This window comes from Ixodes scapularis, unplaced genomic scaffold (genome assembly GCF_016920785.2).
Source record: "Ixodes scapularis isolate PalLabHiFi unplaced genomic scaffold, ASM1692078v2 PGA_scaffold10__122_contigs__length_95168666, whole genome shotgun sequence".
Classification (NCBI taxonomy): Eukaryota; Metazoa; Arthropoda; class Arachnida; order Ixodida; family Ixodidae; genus Ixodes; species Ixodes scapularis.
In genome coordinates, this window is record NW_024609836.1 from 56,408,380 (window position 1) to 56,418,228 (window position 9,849).

General features: G+C 45.3%; 1 pseudogene; it reads left to right on the plus strand.

Annotated features, from left to right (window-relative positions):
• The first annotated feature begins 7,785 nt into the window (after positions 1-7,785).
• On the plus strand, positions 7,786-8,370 carry LOC115321242 (annotated as a pseudogene).
• The last annotated feature ends 1,479 nt before the right edge of the window (positions 8,371-9,849 follow it).

Sequence of the window (9,849 nt, forward strand, 5' to 3'; positions counted from 1 at the left end):
GATTCTATTAAATAGAGAAACGAAACAGTTGAAACTTTCTATTACCTCCTTAACCACTCCACCTCGCGCGGCCGTGGGCTAGATTGATGGAATAAGATGGGATGACTACAAGCTTCGTAGTGACTGCCCCCGGGAGTTTATTGATTTTTAAGGTATCGACGTTTATCGAAGCAACACTTTTGTAGTGGGACAAATTAATATTGCCAATGGCAATGGCACGAACGTCAAATTCATCTGAAGCAATTTTAATCGGTACAAGCGCGTTTTATTGTTTATCTGGCATACGTTTACATCCGGTTATTATTTACATGTTTATGTTGAATAGGAATTACTGCGAAATTAAACTCTGAATTTCGGAGAATTGGGAATCAACCAAATATAAACTCCGATAAACTACGAATCTTCGGCAAAAAATAAACTCCGAAGAACACCCTCCGAATTTGACGAAAAATAAACTTCGAAAACACGGAGCCCTAATTGTAGCCTATGGCTCGAGCAGAACTTTTTTCAGCAATGAGGTGTATTTAAGCTCAGCTTGGGACCTTGGCATTCTGCAAACAGTGCCATCTTTGTGTCCGCGAAACCAGACAACTGTGCTTGTACGGCCCCCCTGCCCAGTGATTCTTGCATGCAACATCACGCACAAGTGACAGCGACGGATGCTCTATGCAGTTGCGGTGGTGCGGTGCAGTGTATAGTCTAGGCAATGTTACGATGCTGTCTACGGCACGGGTTTCTCCATTGCTGGGCTCCTATGGTGGACAGTGGAAAAGAATGCACAGGCTATGAGGAGAAGGTGGAAATCTGCGGTGTGGATCCGTTCGCTCCACAGCCGCACGTCCAAGAGCTTAGCTATGGCCACTGGGGGAAATTACTGACATCTCGGATTACCTCCTGAAGACAGATTTTGTCACGCTCAACCGAGTATTTTAAGGGGTCCAGGAGCCGTTGATGAAAGCAGCGAGTGCAGAGAGAGCGATTGTCGTCTCACAGGTGAGGTAGACTTAAGATATTCGCGTAATTCTGGAGCACGTCTGCACCTTTGTTTGATTCACTTTTAGAAGGCTAATCATTCTCCTTAAGAACTGTACAGCACGTTGTAAAGTGATACTGTGAATTGTTGGCGCCATGCGAGCAACACGAGGTTAGAGTACGGGCTGTTGCTTGTCACTGGCAAGCAACAGCGCCCGAAAGCTTTGAGGTTGCTGCGACTCAAAAGACGAAAACATGCTCAAGAATGGTATAATTTCTTTCAAGGCCGATTTTCCGCCTCCTCCAATAGGAAGCTTACGTTTGGGTCTTCTCTTGGGAGTCCTTTATAGCGGCTGAACTTGACCAGCACGATAGGCCTAGCCCTCTTGAGATGTCGACATGTCAAAAGAAATAATGTCTGCCAAAAACAAGAAGTGCCACAGACGTACTTGAAAACAAGTGCCGCGAGTTCAGTCTACTTCGCCAGATCAAAGAATGATTAAACTTGTAAAAGTAAATATTCGTAGGTCTACCTTACCTGCGAGACGACGATCGCGCTTTCCGCAATTACTGCTTTCATCGACAGTGCCTGAACCCATTAGCCTGTAGTTACCGGCATTTAAGACTTCCTTGCACATAACAAAACTTGTTGTTAACATCAAGTACAGTGCTACCCACTTAAGATACGACTAGACTGGAAATGATCAGTTTCTCATTATCGTTTGAAGTGGGTTGCACTGAAGTCCTGGATGTCAGTCATTTCCACCCGCATCTGCCACCTGTTGTCTTGGATGAGGCCATTCGGCGACAGACCGATGGGATCCACGCTGCAGATTTCCATCTTCTCGTAGTGTACATGTTCCTGTTGGCTGTCTGCCATAAGGGCCCAACGGTGGAAAACTACTTTCCGAAGACAACATCATAATGTTGCCGCAACTATCCAGTGCACTGTAACAACACAACTGCGTAAAGCGTCCGTCGTTCGTGCATGGTGTTGGCGGAGAAATCGCCGGGCAGTGCTGGTGTGGCGGTGTGGTTGTCTGCTCTCGCGGACACAAAGGCGGCACTGTTCCCAAGACTCGCGTGAATACATACTATACACGAACTCAACTCTCCTACGTCACGCCGCGGCAGTGGCGCGCGGGACGCACTTCCGGTCTGGGGTGGTGGGCAGAAGTCGCCGTGCCAGACATGCATTCCTGTGTTCCTTTGGAAGAAACGAGACACAAAACCTGCCTTCTCGTCAAAATGTTGCGACAGGGGCTGTACCAAGAGAGTCTGGAAAGGTTTGAAGATCAGTTTTCATGCGTTTTTGCCCCCTCCGTTCGTCCGAGGACGTGGATAGTAGCCGTGAATAGGGCAAACCAGACGCTGTCGAACTACGATTGCTTGTGCGGGCAATACTTTGTGGTCGCCAAATGTATTTGCTTTGTTCCATCGTGAACGAGAGAAAACCTCCAAGTTGTCCGGACCACCCACGGGTTCAGTGAGTCTTCAAATTCACACGGCCGACTGATCGTTCGAACTTCCGCCTGCTCTTTCAAACTTGTCTGCTTTTTGTCGTCTGCTCGTTCAAACAAAAGCGGCCCGTAGACCAAACTTTGACCCAGTGATTGCAAAAATAAGTAATTGCAGGCCTCAAAAGACTTAAATAGGCTCCGTGCAAACAGTAGATACAAGATGTTGATCATTGGTGCCGGTGGCCATCACCGACTTGTTACGCTTGCTCTGTTCCCGCTTCCGATTTTTAGTATCGACGTCGCGACCGAAAATAGCTAGAAGAATCTCATCATGGTTTTGGCGTCCATTCTGCGGTGTTAATGCGAATGAATCGCCGCACGTCAAATTATTTACGAGCCTTGATTATTTTGCTCAGGCGATTAAAGTGGTAAGACATTGCGATGACGACGTAGAATCGACAATTCCAATGCGAAAAAGAGTATGCAGACACACACAGACGCCGACAACGTGACATTCGAATGGTTTGTTGACGCGGGACGCGGTGCTTCTTGCCCGTACTCCATTGCGCATGTGTTCGAACTGTCGTCTGCTCTTTCAAACTTGGCTGCTTTTTGTCGTCAGCTCGTTCAAACGACAGCGGCCCGTAAACCAAACGTTGACCCGGTAATTGCGATAAGAACTAAATGCAGGCCTCAAAACACTTTTGAAGGTTGGTTGGGGTAAGTAGGCTAAGTGTAAACAGATAAGAAGATGTTGATCATTGTTACCAGTGGCCATCACCGACTTGTAATGACCGATTCTACTTGCGGTTTTCAGTATCGACGTCCACCATCTCAGCTACGGTCCACGCTTTTGCAGTCCGAGCGACGTCGCGACTGAAAAATAGCGAGCAGAATCTCATCGTGGGAGTCCGGCTTTAGCGCCCATTCTGCGGCGTCCACGTGAAATGAATCGCCGCACGTCACATTATGCACGCAAAGTTTTGCCTTGTTAGTTTCGCTGAAGCCGCTCAAGTAGTCAGACATTGTTAGGAGTACGTAGAATAACAATCCTATCGCGAAAAAGAGCACGGGGACTCGCACCGGCGCCGACAACAACGCAATTCGATGGTTTGTTTATGGGCGACGGCGGGCTTCTTACCCACCATCCACCGCGCATGCGCGGCGCCAGTGGCGTCCGCTAGGGGCGCTCCGGTTTGTTTGTAAACATGAGTTGGTGTACATGCCAAAGCTAAAACGAAGTAATGTAGTGAACACCTGGTAAAGGTTCTAGATAGTATATTGTGATTGTATAACCATGGCAACATTTGATTGCAAAACATTATTTTCCAAGATGTTATTTTTCTTTTTTTTTTTCTCCAGCTCTCCTTGCCAACGGTGCCTTGATCTTACTGCCATGCCTGCTGAAGGAAAGAAGCAACAACCTCGTGAAGAGTCTAGTATGAATTGCTCGGCATGCCTATTTCAATTAAAATAGATATTTATTATTAGAGAGAAAAGCCCATTAGGATATTAACATCAAATAACTGGGAAAGTGGAAAGTGATAAAACTTGTTTATTAATTTAAAATAATAACAAAAGGGTTCACAGGTATATAATGTACAGAGCACGACAGTTTGTGAATGAGTGATGCGCCAGTATTTTCTTTTTTTTCTTACAGAACTGGAAAGCTGTAATCAGAACAATTACTGTGGTGAAAAGTGATAATGAATGCAAAATTTGTCGTCAGCTTAAATGAGAATAAGGTGCATAACAGGGCTGTTGTGCTTGCAGCAATAGATCTTTTCCACATACCGACGGCACGAGGCGGTGGCTGCACGAACTAAAAATCAAGGAAGTGAAGTACCTGCGCTACCAATCTATAATGCGAGCCACGCTACCCGTTTCTTTGCTCTCTGAGCAGCGGCGCATGCCCAACGCAACTTTAAAGGGCATCCGTGGTGTCCACCCAAGTGTTGCATTTATCTTTCTGTCCACTTTCTTTTTCTGTGTAACACAATTATAAATATGCTGCAATTACGTGTTCTACTCGCTGATCCACAGCCTCCTTCTGAATTTTCTCAATTTTTCGTGCCGTCTTTTGCTGCTTGGCATCGGGCGCTCGCACGTGCGCAGAATGCTTCTCGGAAAAGGTCCATTATGTCGCACCAGGCGCATATTTATTTTGGGGAGAAGAAATCCTACTTTCTCATACCAACAAAAAAGCTAATCTCTAACATTGTAAACCCTGATGTTTGGGGAGGATGGGATGAAAAACAAATGCAGAGCTCCTCCCGAGCGTTGTGATGTAAAACACTACAACAATTGAAGAAATGGTACTTTTTCGCATTTATAGGTACCCTCCGAAAAAGCTTCCAACCTGAAACAAAGGATATGCTTGAGTGAACTGGGTAGATCAGTTGTATAATTATGGTAGTTAATATTTAAAACGAACTGGGTTTTATTTACTGCGAAATGCGAGCATCCACCCATTCCACAATAAGTGTCTCGCAATTTTGTAACATTTCGAAAATATGCAAAAGCAAGTCCTTTGCATATTGAGGACCTCAGAAGCACCCATCCCCCAATTTTTCGTGATTATCCTCGAATTTTGAGTGGGCGCTTGGACTACGGTAGACATTGCAAATTTTTTTTTTTTTTCTTTCGAAAGTTGAGGATCAATCCAGCAAGTTTATATGGATACATACAACCTTTTGTGCTTAATCATTTACTTCAAAATAAACTGCAGTGTGGGACTGTTTCCGAAACTCTACTCTTGCGAAAAATATGTGACGACATAACATACTGAACAATTACCAGGTTGTCTGTAAAGACCTTCTGAGGAATTGTTTTAATGTCATTTGTCTTGCCGAAACAGCAAGTTTTGATTTGCATATTTTTCCCAAAATGTCTGGATAAACTTTAAAAGCATGTTAGCCCAACAGCATTACCAAATTGAAAGAAGTATAAGTTTTACTTTTAATAAGAATGAAATGACTCGAGAAAGTTTTTAATTGTGCAGCGATTTGCATGTTGGTATTTTCATCGAAATGGCGTTTGTCCTTGTCACAAGAGCCGGGCGCCCAGTACATGAACCCAAGTATTCTGTACACTGGTGAGGACGTGCTCACATCTTCAGTGTATGCGGTCACTGTCGAAGGTTTGACCATTGATGCTGCAAGCCTTACACAAGCAGTGTCGTTGTTGATGTGCCTGTTCTGGGCTTTTAACATCAAATACTCTGCTGAAATCAAAAATGCACTCGCCCTTCTTGAGCATGCCATCGGGGTTTCGCACACAAAAATGGGCACACTTGCATTGCAAGTCTGGAGCTGCTTGGGATTCAAGACCTGCTTTCGTTAACTTATAGTAAAGGCTGTTCATAGTGTACCATGTGTGCAGTGCCTTATAAAGACTTGTTTTTCAGTTGAACATCGTTTTAAACCTAAATCACATTACTTGATGCTATTTGTTTTTAAACGAAAGCCGTGTGATTTAAATTTGTACTGTATATTTTGAAAATAAACACATTAAAAACAGTGGTGGTTTTTATTGGAACAGGCATCATCTTCTGTATTTTTTAGAAATTTTGAAAGTTTGCTCATACATTTCCGCAAGCATTGATTAAGAAGCATGCTTCACGTTCTCACTTATGTCACACTGAGAGGTATGGGATCACAATAAAAAAAAAGTTGCTCTCTTTATGTGCAGCATAACTGAAAGCCCGGAAATGCCATCTTGTCACCGGGACCCAGGTGCTGTTCCACTATTAATATTGTTTCTATGAAAAGGTGGTTTGTATAGGAATGAAGATTGTTGCAGAAGGCTGGACTCTTGCTGCACGAGTTAGTTGTCCTCCACCTCGTCTTTTCCTAAGCAGTACCTTCATCTTGTAATATTACACCACTTCAAGGTAGCACGTCTCGTCGTGGAGCTACGAGGTCGATGGCTCGATGTTAAGGTTCGAGATGGAGCACGTGAATGGCATCTTTTCGTGTGCGACGTCTGTCATATTGTGGGTTCAGGGCTTCAATGGCATACACCGAGAACATATCGGATAAGATTCCGTTCAAACGGTAGGTAAAGGCGGATTGGGGGGGGGGGGGGGGGGGGGGGGGGAAGAGAGGCAGAGAGGCAGGCTTGCAGAATTTCAGACGCGACTTTGACTGGAAGGCACATCCACAGTCACTTGGGAGTTCTCGAGATGTGCCATATTTCAATAGCTCATCAATGAAGCTGGGTTGGCCATGGCTGAAAGCTTGTGCAATGCTTGGAAGCACGTTGTTGGGGTGGAAGAAGTGTTTCAACAAGGCAATGCCACTAGTGCTCACATCCAGCCCATCATCATCGGGCTGGATAAAGATGACACCTTTGAGAGTGACACGTATGGTGTGGAGCCTCTGGGTAAAACGTGATGTCTTTCGACTAAGCTTTAAAGGGATACTGAACCAAATTTTCGAACTCGCAAAACAAGGCTGGACAGATAGGCGGGACGATGCAAAACCCTAAAACATCACTCGTACAGCGATATCTAACGGATCCCCATATTTTTAGAAAAAAAGTGCCCGACTGAACCCGGTTGACGAGGCCGACAAGACGAGGCACGTCACGATTCCCCATTCCCTCTCCTCCTCACTACGTCCCGCGTCGAGCTGGTGAACCGAAGCGAGGCCACTCCCCCTCATTCTCAAATTCTCCCAGAGGACTGTGATGTCAGAGGCCTCGCTTGGTCACGCCCTTCTTTTCCAAAAGTCCGGCCATTCCTTTTGAGATATCGATGTACAGCTAATGTTTTGGAGTTCGTAGAGTCCTGTTCAACGCTTCTAGAGCCTTTTTTTGCGGAATTCAGATTTCGGTTCAGTATCCCTTTAAAGAGGCAAGCACATACCCTGTGCGGCTTCAGTGTCTAGATCTTTGGACCCTACAGGCAACACCCCAGACCACAGAATGGTCCTTTTAAAGAGAGAAGATCAAGAACAACTCGTGGAAGCGCCGAAGAGAGCTCCGAACTCTGTTTTGAAGCATAAATAATTCTGAAAGCCATTCGCTTGACTGACAGGCACTTTGACAAGAAGAGGGCATAACCTGTGGTAGCACGTTCCGCCCACCCTCCGAGCCTAAGCACCCTCTGGCTACGTGCCTGTGCCCCCTCAGGTTTGGCCTGCCGCGTTTTGCAGTGTGTAAAGGTATCCGACCTAAATTTGTCCCGTGGAAGCAAATGAAGTGCGGACAGCATCCTCTGGTGTAGAGGTGAAGGGAACATTAATGCAAATGACTGAATTTTATCAGGCCCGCAGAAAATGAGTCGCTGGCAGTCAGCTTCCGAGTGAGTAATTGCAATCAGTCTTCGTCGTTTTTTCTTTCTTTTCCTAAGATGATGCTACGGCTTGAATATATGTATTTCTTCAAATTTTGTTCCAACTTGGTGACACTCGGGTGGAAACAATTAGAAAGATTCAGCAGGCTTTCGGCAACAGTGCCATGGACATTGCACAAATTAACAAGTGGTACTACCGGATCAAAGATGGCCGCACGTCTGTGGAAAGCGACGCACGTTCCGGAAGGCCTTCAACTAGCCGAAATAACGAGGTGATTAACCAAGTGCGGACTCTTTTTGTGCAGGACCGTCGCAGCACCATTAAAAAACCTACGGCTGAGGTGGGAGTATGTTCCAGTTCAGTGCATTCAATTTCGAAGGAGGATTTGGGTCTACGTAGAGTGTCTGGCATTTGTGCCGACGTTGCTCACTATGGAGCAAAAGGAACTCTGTCTGGAGGTCTCTCAAGACATGTTGGACTCCATAAATGGCGACTCCAGCTTCCTGAACTCCGTCATCACTGGTGATGAGTCATGAGTTAACGCGTACGATCTGGAAACCAAGATGTAGTCATCACAAGGGAGACATTCAACATCCCAGTGTGAAAACAAGCATGTCAGGTGCATTGCAACATTAGAGTGATGTTGACCATTTTCTTTGACTCTGCTGGGGTAATGCATCCCGAGTATGCACTACAAGGTTAAAACATTACCAAAGAGTACTTACTACCTGAACGTATCTTCTGCTAGTACTCTTTAAAATGCCGTGCAGCACGGGACACCGGATCTGTGGGTAGCTGGAACACGACAGTGGCACCATGACTGCACCAGCTCGTTCTTTGCATCTGATTGAGTTTCTTGGCCAGACACAGCACGCATCAGGCTCTCTACTTTCCCGACGTCGCTCCTTGCGATTTCTGGCACTTCCCCAAAGATAAAAATGCCGCCGAAAGGGACCCTATGTGGGTCACAAGAAGATATAATGTGGAATATGACGGCCCAGCTGAAGTCCATTTCCAAAATGGCGTTTAAAAAATGCTTCAAGCAATGGCAGGGTCGCTAGGGCAAGTGTCAGTCATCCGAAATGGATGTGTGTGTCATCCAAAGGGGACTAGGATTTCAGTCCGTCCGGCACGCGCTCGTTTTATCTATATAAAAGATTCCAAGTGTATTTCCAAAAATAAGGCGTTGGCAAAGATACAAGTGCTATTTGTTTTAGATTTTTGCTTTAGAAAAAAATGCTGCTGCAGACGCCAGCAGGTGCGGCGCAGAGAACTATGTTCTCGGCGTTCTTAGGTGAAGGCACGGGCCCGAAAGTGCAATTCTGCACTGTCCTCTTGGCGCGAGCGCTCGCGCATAGAACATACATTTGAAAGACACGCACTTGAGCAGAAACTATTGTAGTGAAAAGAAGAAAACAGACAACGCTCCGGGGGGGATCCGGTGGACGCGCTTCGCCAGAATCACCTCCGCGTGCTCAGTGTGCTCAACGTTACTTTGCGTGTACTCAACCACCGCTAAAGTCATTCGGATATGTCAGAGCCGGAATATGTAAAAAGAGAAAAGAAAATGCGTCAGCATGTTTAGAAAGTTTTAATTTCCGAAATTAGTTTCGATAATTAATACAACTCATTAAACAGGCTTCTGTATACTTGAAGTGTAGGCTAGCGAGAAAACGAAACTGACGAAAACGTGACGTGTAGCGACTATTCAAATTTATTTATAACCTGCAGTTCACTTGTGCAGTGGATTACATTAGAGATAAAAGCGCTTTCCTAAGGGCGGTAGGGGAAAATATTATATACGGGTAAATCTTGCATAGTCTTTTTGTATTTATGCAAAATATGACAGTGGTCACCAGCCTAATCGGTTACAAAAAATACAGCAGTATATAAGCTGGTGGTGACAACTTGCTGTGTGTATAGGAATAGAAAGTGTCAGTGTCCCATGTTTGTACGGTTTGTACCTTGTGCTGTTTGTAAACGCGTTCATGTACACAATGCGTATGTTAACTGTATGTCGCGAATGTGTAAAGTTTGGTGTGAAATAGGCGTTTGTCTGGCGAAGCGCTCACAGTGACTGCTACTTTTTCTTTTTTTGTTAGTTTGAGCGTTGTCCGTTA